The 19,264-nt window shown below is 45.0% G+C and overlaps 1 pseudogene; it reads right to left on the reverse strand.

Moving 5' to 3' along the window:
• Window positions 1–13,584: 13,584 nt before the first annotated feature.
• On the reverse strand, window positions 13,585–15,977 carry LOC136501520 (transcription termination factor MTEF18, mitochondrial-like; annotated as a pseudogene).
• Window positions 15,978–19,264: the final 3,287 nt, after the last annotated feature.

A 19,264-nucleotide genomic window follows, 5' to 3' on the forward strand; every position in this document is an offset into this window, starting at 1 on the left:
GTGAGTTCGGGGTGTGTTACCCATTCTAGTATCATTGTAAGTTGCTTCAGTTACATATGCCTTATACTTGTTTTGGCTAGTTTGCAATCGATGCTTTTGGAGAGGTTTGAATGCTTTGCTTGACCAATTTTTATTTTGAAAACAGCACAGATATATACTTAAAAAATTATGTTGAGCTATGCTTGCTTTTCTGGATCTAGTGACTTGTTGAATACTTGACATATATCTTGCTCATGGTTCGGTAGTCAGCTTCTTTTAATGGGTTTTCACTGCAAATGTAACTCACAATACAAGTTTTAACTCGGGAGTGCATAGTATGGTTGTGAGTAAAAACTCTGAATTCCCATATCTCTGCTATTTAGCTCATGATCTGCTTGCCTTACTGAAAATTTAAATATGGGCGCAACTCTATTTTTCCCATGTCCCTGCTGGTTCTCGCTCATAAACAAAATTAAACAAACTGGCTGGGCACAACTCTTGCTTCCCATATCCCTGCTTATCATGCTCACAAAAGTCAGAATTAAATATGACAAGTGAATGCATTTGTGGACGTTGCAGTGAACTTTGACTGAAGCTGTGTATCTGTCGTGTGAGCTCGCTATATGTTTTGTCTTCAGCTTTGCACTGAGTTTGGAATGTGCATGTTTTTGCCTGGCACATTAGTTTTCAAACAGATTTCAGTTCTAAATTTTTATTGGTCATGGCATTGTATTGTTCCTTCTCTGGATAGCTAGTGTTGTTGGTTAGCTTTTATAAGTATTTGGCATATGTCTCAGAAGCTTCAACTTGTGCTTTCTCACATGCTTTTCTCTAAATTGGTTCCTTGCATTTTATCTTGATGGAGTGCTTTGTCAACAAGGGGGAGAGTGAGTAGCGCACAAATTTATTCTTGCAGGGGGAGTTCGTTCATTCTTGCAGGGGGAGTTTGAATTCGTTTTTGCTAAGACTTGGCATGCTTGTTTTGAGGGGTTGAGGGGGAGTTTTGCTGAAATTTGTGAGTTTTGCTGCTGAGATTGCTTTTGGGAGATTGATATGGCTTTTGATTCACCTTGGGGAGAGTGAATTTATGTCTTGATTGTGTCGAGCCTAGCTTTTTCGCTAGCCCATGTCTTTGGGGATTAAGATCGTTTCTTTTTCTTTCTTTTTATTTTTCTTTTTCAGTACGAATAAATTTGTGCGGTGTGGTGTTGTCAATGCACTCATCAAGGGGGAGATTGAGATGCCAGTGGGCTAGCACCTTGGTGATGAGCGATTGACAACACGGTGTGCGTGTGACGTGTCTCTTGGCAGGTTGTGGTTGCAGGTGACAGGTGGAGACAAGGTACATGCGGCGACGAGTGAAGAACGAAGATAGGATGCCGCGTCGAAAAACCGCGGGGGCGGAGAAGGGCGGATCGAGGCTTGCGTTCGAGGGACAGGTGATCGTGCGGTGTACGTCTACTGTACCTGGCTACATGGCGGGAGGACGTCGAGGGAGGTTTCCGGATTATGCCACAAAATCCGGGGTTCGCTGGTTGAGCCACAAAGCCATGCATCGTACCGGGACGCCCGTGCGGCAGGCGTTGGCCGAAGATGGAAAATTCTGGCGATCGCGATACGATTTCGGATGGTCGTGCGGCGACATCGCGAGGATCACATCGCGGAGATGGAGGGATCGCGGACATCGCGGAATTTGCCATGGAGGACGTAATTGGAATTTACGCCCCTACGTTGGATTTATTTAGCGTAGGGGGTTATGTGAAAATAGGTCGTGCCACCCTTTGGAGATATAAATATGTGGCACCTAGGGTTGAGAAGGTTGAACGTTTTTGGACTCTCGGCGAGTTACCATTCATGCGTGAACAGTACCCGTGAACAGTACTCGTGCCCCAGGGTTCCCCGGTTCAGTTTTCCTCTCTCCGGTCTAGCCTAGGGTTTGAATTCTAGTGAGAGGTTTTTGTTGATCTCTCCGATTAAGAGAGGGAGGATGTTCGGGCGGAGGCTAGATGCACTTTTGTAAGTTCAATTACTCAATTTAATCTTTCATCTATAATGATTGATCTTGTGCATCTCGATTGGTTCTTTACAATTCTCGTCAGCATCTGACATAGTCTGCTTGTTTTATTTTTATCTCAAGATCCGTAAGTCCGATTGACGTGATTCCAGTTGGGTTAGTTTCGTAATTTCATCTAGTTTAATCTGACAAATTTTTAGGTCGATCGGAGTTACGGATTTTCGTCCACATTAGGTTTACTAGGTACATAGAGTTCTGGCCAGATTTGAAAAACGTGATTTAATCAGGTTTTGTGTTTAGGGGAAGGGTTAGAAATTATTTTTGGCTTCCGCGACCATTCACCCCCCCTCTGGTCGTCCGTTTCGATCCTTCAAATTACACTAAAGAACTTGTTACAACTAGTTTGCAAGAATATAAATGAATGAGTAGGATGGTTATACTGCTGTGTAGAGGAATGAACCAATCACAAGATGAAGATCAAGCCAATCACCGGGAGAATGCAAATGATAAGAGACAACCGATTTTTCTCCCGGGGTTCACGTGCTTGCCAACACGCTAGTCCCCGTTGTGTCAACCAACACTTGGTGGTTCGGCGACTAAGAGGTGTTTTACAAACCTCGTCCACATGATTGGACACCGCAAGAACTGACCCAAAAGTGAGGTAACTCAATGACACGAGTAATTTACTAGAGTTATCTTTCGGCACTCCGTCGGGAAAGGTACAACTCCCCTTACAATCACCAGAGATGGCCATGAACAATCACCAACTCGTGCCAATCCTCCACCGCTGCTCTAACCGTCTAGGTGGTGGCAACCACCAAGAGAAACAAGCGAAATCCGCAGCGCAACACAAATGCCAAGTGCCTCTAGATGCAATCACTCAAGTAATGCACATGGATTCTCTCCCAATCTCACAAAGATGATAGATCAATGATGGAGATGAGTGGGAGTGCTTTGGCTAAGCTCACAAGGTTGCTATGTCAATGAAAATGTGCAAGAGAGTGAGCTTGAACTAGCCATGGGGCTTAAATATAAGCCCCCACAAAATAGAACCGTTGTACCCCTTTACTGGGCACACTGCGGGCTGACCGGACGCTCCAATCAGACTGATCGGACTCTAGGCCCAGCGTTCGGTCAACCGATGTAAGCCACGTGTCATTTTCCATTCAATAGGAACTACCCGATCGCAACGGCTAAGTAGTGATCGGACGCTCCAGCACAAGTGATCGGACGCTGGACCCTTAGCGTCTAGTCGTTTACAGTAAGGTTCCAAACTAGGTTTTCTTCGACCGGACATGTCCGGTCCACCTCGACCGGACACACCACAGCGTCCGGTGCAAAACCCTGGATACTGTGCTGACCCATCAGTTCGACCGGACCTAGACTTCCAGCATCTAGTCAATTCAGACCCAACGTCCGGTCAATATACTGATGCTGGCATCTTCACTGCTACGCCTGACCGGACGCGTTGATCCACCCAAGACCAGTGTCTGGTCATAGTGAAAACAGTGAGACTGAGTTCCTTTCTCCTCTATCTTCTTCACCCTTGCTCAAATGTGCTAACCACCAAGTGTATCACCTTGTGCACATGTGTTAGCATATTTTCATAAACATTTTCAAGGGTGTTAGTGATCCACTAGATTCTAAATGCATATGCAATGAATTAGAGCATCTAGTGGCACTTTGATAACCGTATTTTTATATGAGTTTTACTCCTCTTAATAGTACGGCTATCTATCCTACATGTGATCACACTCGCTAAGTGTCTTGATCACCAAAACAAAAATGGCTCCTACAATTTTACCTTTTCCTTGAGCCTTTTGTTTTTCTCTTTCTTCTTTTCTAAGTTTAAGCATTTGACCATCACCATTCCATCACCATTGTCATGATCTTTGCCATTGCTTTATCACTTGGGGTAGTGATACCTATCTCATAATCACTTTGATAAACTAGGTTAGCACTTAGGGTTTCATCAATTAACCAAAACCAAACTAGAGCTTTCAGACGCCCCATGTAGGCCTTGCCGACTCTGTCATGAACGACGAGCACGGGTCCCGGTCGAACATTTCCGACTAGAGCTCTTCAAACCCCGTCACTCGAGTCATCAAGGTAACACTACCGACCCCCGCTATTTCTTCATAATCATTTCATACATCCATATATACATTCATTCCATACGCCCATGCCCCCCAGATGATTCGAGCCCTGAGCCGCCCAGAGGCTTAAGAACTAAGCATTGCACATGCAGCGAGGAGCATCACAATGCTCCGTATTGCGTCACGAAGCAGAAGTTGCCTCATTCGACATGAGCAATGACCAACCGGGGTTCGAAGGCCGCCCCACAAAGGGCTCGAGGCCGCCCCACATCAAACAAAGCTAGGGGAGAAAACGCAGATGAGCCCCGTGCGGCCCTCGCCCAGTCTGCCCAAAGCAGATAGGGTTATCTCAACCTTCTTGTTCGATCCTAAATCTCTGCCAAGCCCACAGAATCACCATCGAGGAGAGGCCATCAGGCCACCTAGGTCAGTCTCTAGAATGACCTAGGCATCTACCGGGTTGCAGGTAAAAGACCAGTGGAATGTCACAAGAGGGCTATGCCAACCCCATCACAAACGACGGACTCGGATTCCACTCGATCATACCCGTTAGCGAACTCACCGAGCATGTCACTCGAGCCCGAGCGATCGGGACAAGGGACAAAACTTAGCCCCTCCGATTGTGAGAAACCGAGGATGGGGTAACGCACACAACTCAAACCGACCCCTACCAAAAGCCCAATAGGGCTTGAGGGCTCAATGCACACCAAAATGCCTGGGTCTGCGACCCCAAACTCATCCCATCCAATTGGCTATGCTTCGACTACACACCAAATGCCTAGGTCTGCAACCCCAAACTCGACCCATCTACTTGGCTACACTTTGACTGCACACCAAACACCTAGGTCTACGACCCCAAACTCGCCCCATCCCTTAGATATGCTTTGACTGCACACCAAATGCCTAGGTCTACGACCTCGAACTTGCCCCATCAGGATCCATGAGCACCGGCTTGTCTGATCCCTAAACTAACTACCTCGGCTGCATGGGCTGCAGCAAGGCTAGGATCCATGACTCTGACTCGCCCGATCCCACAGCGTGCACCGACGCTAGGACACGTGAACTTTGTCTCATCCAATCCCTCAACTAACTGCCTCGCCCGATCCCACGGTGCGCATCGACGCCAGGATCCACGAGCTCTACCTCTCCCGATCCCAAAACTAAAATACCTCGGCTATGCAACAATGCCTTGGTTGATGACTCCACCTCGACTAAAAAACACGCACACACGCCCGCTGGAAAACCCCCAGATGATTTTACCCAAATCGCCTGGGGGCTCGGGGGCTACACCCGCTGGTGCACTCACGCTCACCCGTCGACAAAACAAAACTTCCCCCACTGGTAACACAAACCCCCCCCCCAGACGATTCTACCTGAATCGCTCGGGGGCTACACCCACGGGTGCGCTCACACGCACCCATCGTCAAGACAAAAATCCCCCAGACGATTCTACCTAAATTGTCCGGGGGCTCGGGGGCTCCTGTCGGGTTCATAAACCCAGGGTCCCTCACGGACTGGCCTCCCAACAAAGGTTCGGCCCAAGTAGATAAATGCACAACTCATGGGCCGGCCCAAGTACCTAAATGACAGGCCAAAGGGGTGATCAAATCTCTAACCAGGAGGCCTGGCCGAGGAAGAACAGCACTCGCTTTCCGATTCCGGCCCACCTCTCCGACTGGAGCACTTGCTTCGATCTCTAGCCCACCTCTGAACGACCTCTCCGACCAGAAGGCCTGGCCAAAGCACTACTTCCGACTCTGACCTGCGTCTCTGACTGAGGATGTGCCAAACCCCTACTCATGGCTCTTCTCCGACTGGCACGATCAGAGCTAACTGGGACCAACCAAGCGGGGACGCTCGCTCAGAAAGGACCAGGGAACAAACGAAGAAAGCAAGGCAGGGTGCACAAGTTAAACCACGATACCAGGGACCGTATCCTGTACACCTACAAAAAACAGTATTCTACAACCTCCCTAGCACAACAGAGCCCAAACAGTGTTGTAGACACCAACATTTTTTTCTACAATATTGTGGGTGCCATTAACTCTCATACGGTAAGGCTCCCCCACATGCCTCTGGGCATCGACAGTGTTATGGGCGCCGACATTTACCATACCGAGTGAATATGATGAAACTCCTAACATGCCTCTGGGCATCAATAGTATAGCAGGTACCAACACCTGCCATACCCGAACAAGACGACGCAACCTCCCATATGCATCTGACATCCAACAGTGTTGTGGGCGCCTACCATCATCCTGTACCCACCGGTATGGGCAACAAGGTTTAGAAGCATACGTACTCTCTCCCTCTCCCTTGTAAGGCCATCCCCTTCATCTATAAAAGGGGATGCGCTCTCTCCCAATAGATAGATAGATTCAAGTCATTACAGATTCATTAGATCGATCAAGTTCACTAGCACACAACAGTCGAACCACCAGGTTTAAACCACGAGCACACGCTCAAACACTTAGCTCATAGCGGAGCTCTTGTCACTCTCGACCCTTCCAACCAGAGTTCGATCGGACCTCTTGTACCTCTCATCTTTCTCCTTCTTGTTTGTAACCCCACTGCAAACTTCGAGCACCTGGGTTCAGAAATAAAGTCACCGACCGACTCAAACTGGGCGTAGGGCACGTTGCCTGAACCAATATAAACCTTGTGTCATTGAGTGCTAGGCCACCTCCGATCACAACGTATGGTAAATCTATAAATATTTACTTGTTGGTCACTTTCTGCACCGACAGTTGTAGTGGTTTTTTTTTTTGAGCTTCATTGATGTATCTTGAGTTTGAGATAGTTTGTATCATGTGAGAGATGGCTTACTTATGCTTTATCTATGTATCTCTTGAGACATGATCTTTTTATATATCAGTGGTTTCTGGACTTGAGAAAATTTGTAATGAGTGCTATGTGTGAATTACATGTGTTATATTTATTTTCATAAGGACTATGCATGCTAGAATGAAAATATTTGATGTGATGCCTTTATATTTATTCTTGTGTGATATATATTGTCATATGCATCACGGTTTCGCTTTGTCACACACACATGCACCCCACGGATGCAATGATTTAGGGGGAGTCTCCTATATGTTTTAGTATGTGCAATTGACATTTGAGGTCATTTTGTGAATTCTACTCATAAGCACATATTAAGGGGGAGCCTCTCATAAATCATTGAACCCAAAAGCTTAAATGTTTATATCCTTGTGTAAGCTTTAATCAAGTTGTCATCAATCACCAAAAAGGGGGAGATTGAAAGTGCATCTAGCCCTTTAGTGGGTTTTGGTTGATTGAATGACAACGTGATTAAAGGACTAACCCGTTTGCTAAGTGTGGATAGGTAATAGGTTATCTCACAGGTACTTAATGAAAGCCAAAATGATGTGTTGTTGTGTAAACAATCTAGTTCAAGCACAAGACAACAATGCAAATGGAATTCATGCAAAGGCTTAATTATTGTGGGATTTCCATGTACTATGTGAAAGCAAGCTTGTAAGAATTAATTAATGAGACATAAGGGATTTGCATATGGATTGGTCTCATATTTGAAGCTTGCTAAATTGAAATGAAAAGATAACAATACATGAATGGATGATTCAACACAAGATGTGACTTGATGGCTTGAGATGGTGAAGATAGCAAGGAAAGGCTTCGAGGTACTAAGCAAGGGTGAAGGGCAAGCGATGGCTTGGCGGCGAAGAACCTAGCTAGGGTGAAGAAGGAAGTACTTGCATTTAGTTGAGGTACTAATCAAGCTATGATGGTCATGTTTATGTGGAGGATCAAATCACTATTGAAGTTTTGATGGAAGTGACTTGATACATTTGGGATTATTCAAATTTGATGAATGGAATCAAGTCACATGCTCAAGATGGCTATGCTCAAGTGAAAAGATCAACATCAACATGTTAGCACCCTTACTTGATGAAGATTGGAAGGGACGGCATCAATTCAAAAGAAAAACTCAAGTGGTATAAATTTATTTTTTATCTTGAGTTTAATAGGTATGCCGTACTATTAAGAGGGATGCATCATGTTGATAGATAATGTTTCATAAGTGCTCAAGCCAACCCATGTGAGTTTTGAGTATTTGAGCGACAAAAGAGCTAACTTTTCTTGCTGGTCTGGCAATACCGGACGTGTCCGGTATTTGTCCCAGCTGTAAAATGTTGTTCTCGGGTTGGTTTCGGGAGTTCCAGTATCGGGAGTTCCGACGGTCGGGAGTCCCGGCATGGTCGGGAGTTCCGATGTCTCACTTTAACTGACTTGGAGGGTTCACTGTCCTGGTCATACCGGACGTGTCCGGTATGGATGACCAAAGCCAACGGCTAGTTTTCAAAAGCCTGAGGGTCGGGAGTTCCGACGTGAGTCGGGAGTTCCGACATGTGTCGAGTTCCGACACCTCACTAACTTTAACTCAGTTACATGTTTTTCAAATTTGCGAGGGTCGGGAGTTCCGACGGTCGGAGTCCGGATTCTCGGGAGTTTCGACGCCTCACAACTCACTGTAACTTAGTTACCGTTGGCGCAGTATGAGTCATACCGGACGTGTCCGGTATGGCAACGGCTAGTTTTTCAAGGGGGCTATAAATACCCCCAAGCCTCCACCTTTGGAGGCTGCTGATTCTGCTGAATAGACACACGTTTTTGAGCCTTGCCAACTCTCCTAAACCCTCTCTTAGTGAGTGTGTGATCCAAATTGCAAAATCAATTTGTGGGTTAAGAGAGAATTTGAAAAAGAGAGCAAGCCACCACTTGAGCACTTGTGCATATTGTCAATCTCGTGATTCGCATTTGTTACTCTTGGACTCTTCGGTCCTAGACGGCTAGGCGTCGCCGGAGAGCAACCGAGAGATTGTGGTTGTGCGGAAAGTTTGTAACGGTCGATTCGCCGCCTCGGAATCATTTAGTGGAAGGAGGAAAAGGAGTTGGAAAAGACTCCGGCTAGAGTGACCTTCGTGGTACCCTCTAGGGCTGACCTTCGCTGGGTCGCCCGCAGCCCCCTCAATGGAGAGTAGGACTCGAGAGTCCGAACTTTGGTAAAACAAATATCGTGTCTCAATTTGCATTTCATTTGATATTTGTGTTGCTCTAGCTATTCTGCAGGTTCTCTATGTATATTACTATCTCTAATAGTTTCCTGCAGTTTGGATTGAAGATAGAAATCAAAAGGAGCAAGTTCGGGCTGTTCCACTAAGTCGTGAATACCGGACACTCCGGTATACCTACCGGACACGTCCGGTATTAGCCCCTGCGCCAAACTGAATTGTATTGTGTTCTAACTCTTTGGTTGCAGGTTTGGCTCCTAGATTCATTTAGTATCTTTTATATACTCTGTGGCTAACTTGTGAGGGGTGGTACTACTCTTTATTTGGAGTTTCCATTTTGGAAACTCCCTTTACTAATCGTTTCCACTTTTAAAGGGTGTTAATTTTCAGAAACGTATTCACCCCCCCTCTAGGCGGCATCCTAGGTCCCTTTCATGAATTAAGAGTAAGAATTAAGATCAATTAAGAAACTACTCTTCATTAAGAGTGAGATAAAGATTTGATGAATGTGACCGTCGATCATAACATGATACCCCTAAGCAGAGAAACAGCTAAATTCCTGGATTTTTTAAAGTTCCGAGAGGAAGATAGCATAGTCACCATCAAAGATATTAAAGCGGTGCTTAAAGCGCCATATAAGGTTTTAACAGATTGAACCCAAATAAAAAATTGGAAGATACACTATCTTTATAAAAGATAGGACGATCTAGGGGAGCACGGTATGTAGAGACATATGACTTGAAGAGAAGCGAGGCTGCGTGCCCACTCTAGTGATTCAAAACAATGAATTTCTCGATACCTGTTGATGTTGTATGACTTATACAACACCTGTTGTTGGCTTTTCGAAGAAGATGAATAATGTAAACAAGAATCTTATGATACAGGAGCCTGTAGAATCAATTGCCTCTTAGCAATCAAGAGCAACAACAGCCCCACATAAAAGTGCTAGTAGTTGAGGTCCTAGAAGGTCTCAAAGAATTAGTAAACCAATTTTCTGATGACTATGAAGTCTATGTTAGTGAAGAAATTCAAATGGAGGGTGATCCCACCTCATTTGAAGAAGCCATGAGAAGCGTTTATTCGTCTAAATGGCAAGAAGCTATGAAAGCTGAAATGAATTCGATGAATACCAACGATATTTGGAACTTAGAAGAAATTCCTAATGGAGCCAAAACAGTAGGTTGTAAATGGGTCTACAAGACAAAATATGACTACAAAGGGAATGCGGAAAGATATAAAGCACAACTTATAGCAAAAGGCTTTACGCAAAGAGAATGAATAGATTACAATGAGACTTTTCTCTTCAATCTTATACAAGGATTCTTTTAGAATCATAATGATGTTATTGGCACATTACGATTTAGAGTTACATCAGATAGATGTAAAGACAACATTCCTCAACGGGGATTTGTATGAAAACATTTACATGGCACAACCCAAAGATTTTGTCGTAGAAGAAAACGAACGTATGAGATGCCGCCTGTAGAAATCCATTTATGGGTTAAAACAAGTCTCTAGACAGTAGTATTTAAAGTTGATGAAACGATAAGAAAGTTTGGGTTTAAAGAAAATGAGAAGGACAATAGCGTTTATGCGAAGTTCTAGAATGGAAAATTCTTTTTCCATATCATGTGTATAGATGACATCTACTCACTAGTAGTAATGTTAATCTGCCATTGGTGAAGAAGAAGTCTTTGTCCTTAAGTTTCAATGTGAATGATCTTGGTGAAGCCTCATTGGTTCTAGGAATTGAAATTCATCGAGATAGATAAAAATGGGTATTAGGACTATCGCAAAGGCATACTTAGAAAAGATTCTAAAGAAATAAAGTATGCATGAGAGTAAACCTTCACCTGCTCCTATAGTCAAGGGTAATAGATTTGGAAACTTTCAGTGTTTCAGGAACCGATATGAGATCGATCAAATAAACATGGTTCCATGTGCTTTAGCTATTGAAAGCTTAATGAATGTACAAGTAAGAACTTACCCTGACGTAGCTTACGTATCCGGGATATTTTGGCAGAAGTCCAGTCCAGATATAGATCACTGGAACGGAGTTAAGAATGTCTTGTAATTTTTGCAAAGTATCATAGGCCTCATGCTGAGTAAGAAAGAACAAGTACTCTCAAATAGTTGTGGGTACAAATGTTAAGTTTTGATAAGATGTGTAGTGAAATCCACAATAGTTGCTAACACTCGCAGTTGGAGTATTATTGTCGAAAAGCTCCAATAAAACAGATGTGGTGTCATCAATGATGCATACCATAGTATAGCTTGTCATGAGGCCTCAGGAACAGGCAAAAGTGGTTAAGGGAATATGTATCCGGATTTAACAATGGTAGTCAACAGCAATAACCATTTAAAGTAGTTAACTCCTAAGACAACAGGTCAAGTGTGCTGCCAAACACATTGATATTAAGTTATATGTTGTAAAGGAGAAAAAATCCAGAATCATTTTGAAAATATTGAGCACATAAGTACCAAGCAAGTACTTGCGGATCTGCTTGCTAAAGGCTAACCATCCAATGCGTTCAGAGAACACACAGTCGACATGGGTTTACGAAAAAAACCTATAATTTCTGGATACTAAGGGCCTAGTTGTGAATCTGTTTCAAAACAGAGAGATGCATTGTAGCTGTTTAATCTAATGGCAACTGACCACGACGATGAAGCACGCTCTATGCACTGATCTACGATGGAATGAAAAAAAGATAAAGTAAGTTAAGTTAAGTCATAAGGTGAGATCAAGGGGAGAATGCTAGATTGATCTCCACCAGTTGGCCCAACGGCCATTTGTGCCCTTGATCGGGGGCGTCCAACCGTTCTCCTGGCTGATGAGCCCCTGTCGCGCAGCGCTATAAAGAGGAAGGTGGGGGCTGGGGCGCAAGGGGCGAGGTTCACCGTAGCCGCCAGTGTCCCACCGAGGTTTCTAACCTTAGTCCGATCTAGAGGGCACGCTGTGAGCGACGGGAAGCTCCACCGCCTTCACCGCCACCACTGGATCACGCCTGCACTGCTGCCACCTTCGACACCCTAGCGGGCGTGTTAAGCTACCTCTACTTCGACACTCGAGGCCACATCGCTACGGCACTATGGCCGCGACGCTGCTTGGTGAGGTCCATCAGCAAGTTCCTTTGTCTAAGTTGAGTTTTACCTACTGATCTATGTCTAGATGGTCCTAGAAATCTATCAACGAGAAGTTTATGGTTTGTAATTCTTTTTGTGCTGCTGCCAAGTGTGGGGTGGTGGTGTGGGTGGGGTGGGGGGGGGGGGGGGGGGACTAAGAAACAACTTGCGTTTCCAGGATATGAGTTGGAAAGATATCAATTATCTGCTGTTGGAAATAGCAAATATGCTGCAAAGCTGGAGGCTGTCATTTCCTATGGAGAGGAGACAGGAGTTTATAACAAGATGGAAGCTGCTGATGTCTATGGCGACAAGACCAGCAAGAATTGGTGGCTGAATTTGGTGTCAAATGAAGTTGACAGGTTGCTGTTCCAAAAGGCTCACTGCTGGGATGAAGAAACGCCTGAGGAGCTGAAGCCTTTCCTGACCAGAAATGCTGATGAGCCTTGGTCTGCTGGGAAACGGCTCTGTTTGACGAATGAGGAATAGCTGTAGTAGTAGTTTGTGTGTCGGTGCTGCTGTTTCTCTGGGTTGGCAGACTGTTCTGCTCTTTTCTGTAGTCTCTAGTCTGGTGGAGTTTTGGTTTGGAGTGTTTCTGAGACTTTGGGTTGCATCTGTGCTGTAAATGACCGGGGCCATGCCCTTAAACTCTAAAAAAAGATTTAATAATATCTGTTGTGAGAGTTCTTCTTCATGAGGCTTATGCCACTGATAAATCTCACAGTTTAACTATTGAAGATGCTACTCCTACTCTTTCCCTTTCAAATCCTGTGTATTGAGGCCTTAACCGTCTCCCTTCTCCAGACGGCACATGTTCAGGATATACTTCTCTGGTGGAACAGGTTGTTGATGGTCCAAAAGAAATTTTATGTGATGCTTCTGTTTGCTTGCATGGTGGTGTGCGTTTGGCTTCTTTTTTGCAGGTTGTTTTCTCCATGAATCTTTGATCCTTTGGAGGCTGAAGCACATGCCCCTTGCTTGGTGTCAAAATCGCTAATATGCTTAACTTGCAGGTGGCAAACTTGATGACGGATAATCAGATTCTTCCGGGCCATTGCTCTCTAAGGCTAATTCTTGTTGAGATTGAATGAACAAATCAATAGACAAAGGCAAGACATTGCCTGATAGTTTTGGTTCCGCAAGACATTTCCTTTTATATATGATGCCTTTATTAATGGCCATGTGAGTCATAATCGATTTTGTACAGTACTTCACATTCAGATGCACACCTATGGCCCAAAAAAAAAAAACTTTAGCATGCATGATTTAGCTCATATGCAAATAGTTGATGCTGAATCACATTTGCAAAGTTTGGGTGTGCCATAATCAGATCGGAGGTCTGTCCAGACCAGCGATAAAACAAAACAAAAACAATATTCATGGAACTAAGTTAAAATATCAGTTAGTACCATCCATGTACATTATCCATTAATTAATACACAAAAGGCACACCATTGCCTTTTCCTAAAAAATATCACTCAACAAATAATGTCATGCTAATCATCTGAAGTACAGTGCACGTTTTTGTCTGCAGCTACCTCTTTCTTCAACTTCTCCCAGACTTCTGGACCCTCGTGATGTTTTAGGACCAGATAGTTAAGAAACCGCTTCTCTGAACAAGCTAATAAAGTGGACAGAGCAAAATTAGGAGGAACCAGCCCTCTTTCTTGCAGCCAATTGTACATTAGAAACCTAGCTTTGGTTCTCTCTATAGTGAACGACAAGAACGCGGGGTATCCAACCAGAGAGCTTAGAGGATATGATGTCTCATTTAAAAGGAATGATATCTTGGACTCAAGGACATGTATCTTCTGATTCAAAACCTGCGGCGCTACTTTGATCATGTTCGCTACATCCTTGGGCTCAAATCCAGTCTTCACCAGAAAGTCAAACCGGTCTTGTAGCTCATCACCCTTACCACGGAAAGCTTTCACTGCCTTATTCATATCATCAGAGCCTTCCTCAAATCCTATGTTTTTCAAAAATTTCACCTTCTCCTTCAGTGATTTCTCAGTCCTGTCACAAGGCGGTAGGCGGTTGACCTTTAACCCTAATGCATATTTCATCAGTTCACGTGGCTCTTCCATTATAATCTTCCACAAACGCTTCTTCCCGACATTGAGATATGTAAGAATACTGTTTGCCTTCTTCACTCGAGCAGAACCAAGCATTGATGCATTTGCTACCACAAACTTCTTAATATCCTCCTCGCTTACATCAATGTTAGTTAAGAATAGTATAACACTCTGTATGTTCCTTGCGAAACTCCTGGCCTGTACATCTGGGAAGTCCATGAAAAGATTAAACAGATCTTCTTTTCCAGACCCTGCTTTCAGCATGATGGCAACTGCCCTAAACAGTACCTTTCCAGAACCATCCAACAAGAAATCTGGGTGTTGCCTGATCAGTTTACCAATACCCTCCTTATCAAATCCCAATTCAGTAAAAAATTGAGGAACTTCAACCATCTTTCTCCAATTATACGACTTCTTTACAGATAAGAATTGACCAATCCAGTCTCTCTGAATGCCAATGTCATCTAGCCACTTTAAGATCTTCAATTCAGCATGTGGGCCACGTGTCAATACGGCAGGGCAACAGGTCACAAGTTTTATCACAGTGGTCTTACTGAACCCCAGATCCTCAATAGCTCTTAGCTTAGATGCAAGCATACCATCACCAAAACTGAAAACCTCCCCAGCATCCCTGTATATCCCCCCTATCTTAGTGCGCACAACCCCATAATTGCAAAGAACATGGTAGTTCTCTAGCAATGTCTCATCATCAGAAAGAAACATGAGATCCTGAGGCAGAAAGGATTCATACTCACTCGGCTTTAAGCCCATGCTCTCAAAGAATGGCTCAAACTCGTTGATCGGAAAATACCTGAACAGACGCTGCAACGCAGTAGTGGCCCTCTCATCCCTCATCTCCCTTGTCTTCACCTTTGACCTGAACACTGCCTCACCCCCCTCCACAGGGTCCTTGATAGCATCCTTCACCTGGTTCAGCAGCTTGCTCACAAAGGCAGGTGAGTGCTTGCTTATATGCTCAGCATCCGAAAAGCTCAGGCCCCGTGTGACATGGAGGTACTCCATGAAAGTCTGCTGAGCGGTCCAGAACACCCGCATCTTCTTCATTCGCTTGACCTCCTCATCTACCATTACCGCCGCATCAGCACGATCCAAGGGTTTCTCACCCCTAACACGTGCAGGAGCAGCCGAGTAAGCCCGCAACTGATACCTGTGACCAATTGGAGTGACCCCCCACCAATTCAGCACAGCTGATGATTCTTCAACATCCGGGTATCAGTAGCACACCGGTGTGGTGCTCGGTACGGCTCACCGTGCTCCACAATGAGCTGGACCAGGCGAACCCGCCTGAGGCCGCGACCGGCCCTTAGTGCGCTGCGGAGGATCATGGGGAAACCGAGCTGGAAGCGCTGGCAGGACGGCAAGAAAGGCGCCAGCTTTGGGGTGCTACTCCACGGTCGCCATCGATGGCGACTCCAACTTCTGCACCCTCAGCGCCCAGTCTGCACGCGGAAATCAAAACGCCAAATAAGGCAAACGTTAAGATCGATATCTCCCGCGGGGGCAAGATGCTTCATACCAGAAGGAGAGCGTACCAAGTGAAGTAGCACGCTGCTGCTGCTGCTGCTGAGGCGGCGGCGTCAAACGGTCGCCCGTGCGCAGAATCGTGCCTGGCGCCGGTATGCCCGAGCTCCTCTGGTGGAGTGGGGCGGAGCAGATGAAGCTGCGGCAAAAAGGGTGCAGACTGCGAGTGAGGTGGGAGGACGCAGGCTGCTGGTGGTGCGCGGCGAACGAGACGGTGCGGCCGGCGGCGGAGGGGAGTGAGCTGGGGACCTGGGTTTGGGGGGTTTGGGTGTGCTCCGGCTAGCCGGGAGTGGAAGCTGAAGTACCCAAACGCATTTTACATCGTGCACATTATTTTGCGTCCGACGATACACCGTAGCTAAACTTGCGTCCTCTCTCCTTCCCTTTGCGTCTCCTCCATGTAGGCGGGGCCCACCACCACGACCGGAGCCAGGGCCAAGGTCCGCCCGCGCCCGCGCCGGGGCCGAGTGTGCCGAGGTCCGCCCGCGTCCGCGCCGGGGCCGAGCTCGCCAAGGCCGCCGGGACGGAGCTCGCCGCGCGCCGCCAGGCCCGAGGCCACCGGCTCCTCCTCCGTTGCCTTTGGGTTGGCTGTTGGAGAATGGAAGTTTTGGGTACGCTACCTTTGTACTATGCATAACCTAAACCACGCTATGGGTATTCGTTTTGGGGCTGCACCGTTGGAGATAGACTTAGTTTGATCTTGAAAGGAACTTGATATCGCCTAGGAGGCCTAGAGGGGGGTGAATAGGCCTGTAAAAATTAAACTCGAAACTCTGTTAGAACAGAAGGCGGCACTGCCGATCTTATAGGGTAGCACTGCCGCTCTTCAAAAATAAAGCAGACAGCGTTGATATTTCACAGATAGTAACCTGACCCTCTCAGCTGCTCAATCCTGCAAATTCAACTCGAAACTCTGTTAGAATAGAGGGTGGCACTGCCGGCCTTATAGGGTGGCACTGCCGCTCTTCAAAAATAAAGCAGATGGTGTTGAGATTTCAAAGATAGTAATCTGACCCTCAACTGCTCAATCCTGCAACAGAAAAACAAAATTCAATTCGAAGAACACAAAGTGAAGCACGCGAGACACAAATTTTATCCCGTGGTTCAGCTCGCCACCAAGGCTTGCCTAAGTCCACATTGTTGAGGCATCCACAAAAGGATTGGCTCACCACCAAGGCTTGCCTTGCCCTCGTTCTCAAATCAAGAGAATAAACTCTTGAAGTGAGAGGTAATTTCTTAACTGCAGGATGAGGTTACAAACCTCCCAAGCCTGCCACATAAGTTGGCAAGCACAAGGGCGACACCTAGCCGGCTAGGAGCAAGCTCCAAGAGTAACAAACCCTAGAACCGTCGGCCAAACGTGAACCAAATGCTCTTAGACTTTGGAAATCAGTGGATCTGCTCTCCAATCGAGTTTTACTGTCTTTTCTCTCAAGTTTTGATGGTGGAAATCAAGGATTGCTTGGGAGCTTGAAGGGGCAACAATGGAGGAGAGAGAGATGAGTTTTGATCTATTCAGTTTCGAACTGAACCGTTGGAGAAGAAGGCTCCCTATTGTGGGCCGGCCCAAATGGTATTTATACCTCTTGGGTCCCAACGGTCGTTTACGGGCGGCACTGCCGCCCTAGCAAAAACAGGTAGAATCTGGAGATTTTTGGCTGGCTGCTTTGGCTGGGTAAGAGGATGTAGATCTGAAATTTTGAACATCTGGTTGCATAGTTGACCAACTGTACTAGAATCCCTCTTTATAGTACGGCTTTTCCTAAACTCAAATTCAAAGCATAAAAGAATGTAAATACCTTTGAGCTGGTTGTCACTTCATTTGACAATTGGGGACTTCTATTATCGAATATATTTTTCTCATTCTCATTATACCTTGATTATGTGACTTGAACCATTTCTATACATATGAGTTCACCTTTATGGCTTCAAGTCACTTCCACTAATGATTTGATCCTCAACACAATATGACTCCTCATAGCTTGATTAGTACCTCGACTCAATGCAAGTACTCTCTTTTTCACCTTAGCCATGGTACATCGGTCGCCAAGCCATCGCTTGCCCTTCACCTTCGCTTAGTACCTCGAAGCCCTTTCCTTGCTATCTTCACCCTATCAAGCCATACTTAAGTCACATTATATTAAACATCCATTGAAAACTATTTTTTCAATATTTTGATCCTTGCTTAAATATTTTCTAGATATGAATGTTGAGATCAATCAAGCTTTAGTTTGTCTCACATAGAGACATACATGGATCAACATCAATATGGTCAAGCCAATTCACAATTCCGTATTCCCCTCTCATTTTGGCTTGACATTCCAATTGATCTTTCATATATTCATCCATGTAAGCAAACCAATGTAGAGACCGACTTATATCCACTATATATTATTATTTACCAAGTATGTTTGCTTTCACATGATGCTATGATATCCCACAACATAAAAGCCATTTCATTGATTTCATTTGCATTGTTGTCTTTTGCTTGAACTAGACTGCTTCCATAAACTTCCAATACAACAATACACAGTTTGGCATTCACTTTAACATAATGTGGTATATCATCAAGTTGGCCTACTAGTTGAACCTTGTATATACTTGTTAATACACAACCCATAAGTATATGCAATAGACTCAATTTCATGTTCAACACTTAGCAAACTTATTAGACCTTTAATTGTGTTGTCATTCAATTTACCAAAACCCACTAAAGGGCTAGATGCACTTACAATCTCCCCCTTTTTAGTGATTGATGACAACACAACTAAAGCTTACAAGAGATTGATAAACATTAAGATTTTGAATCCTATTATATAGTGAGCTCCCCCTAAATGTGTGTATTGAAGGAATTTAAATTTTGGCCTCAAATGCCAAATGCACATATTTAAGATGAAGTGTGGGAACTCTCCTATATCGTGGCATCCATGGGGTGCAAGGTGTAACATGATAACTATGATGCTCATGACAGTTCATGCACTCAAAGATTGCTGACCAGCAGAGAGCGGCACTGCCGCACCAGAGAGCGGCACTGTCGACCTGCCTAACTAGCACAGGAGAATATAAGCATCACTCAAGGCATGAATGCCACACACTAGCATAAATAGTCCTTATCAAGTGCATCAATTTAAACTATCCTTGCACACACCACAATATTATTTTTTTAAAAAAACTTTATATGTATGCCTCTCCTTTACCCCTTTCTATCCTCATATCAATCTCTCTCCCCTTACATTCTCTCCCAATATTTCTCCCCCTTTGGCATTAATCTTCAAAAAGGATCTGCCCACCAAAAGGAAGAAATGATGGTTGACAAGTAAGGGCAAGAGTAGGTAAAAGTTTAGCATATGGTATTTCTTACCTATTTTCTACCAAACA

Source organism: Miscanthus floridulus, chromosome 13, assembly GCF_019320115.1.
Source record: "Miscanthus floridulus cultivar M001 chromosome 13, ASM1932011v1, whole genome shotgun sequence".
Lineage (NCBI taxonomy): Eukaryota > Viridiplantae > Streptophyta > Magnoliopsida > Poales > Poaceae > Miscanthus > Miscanthus floridulus.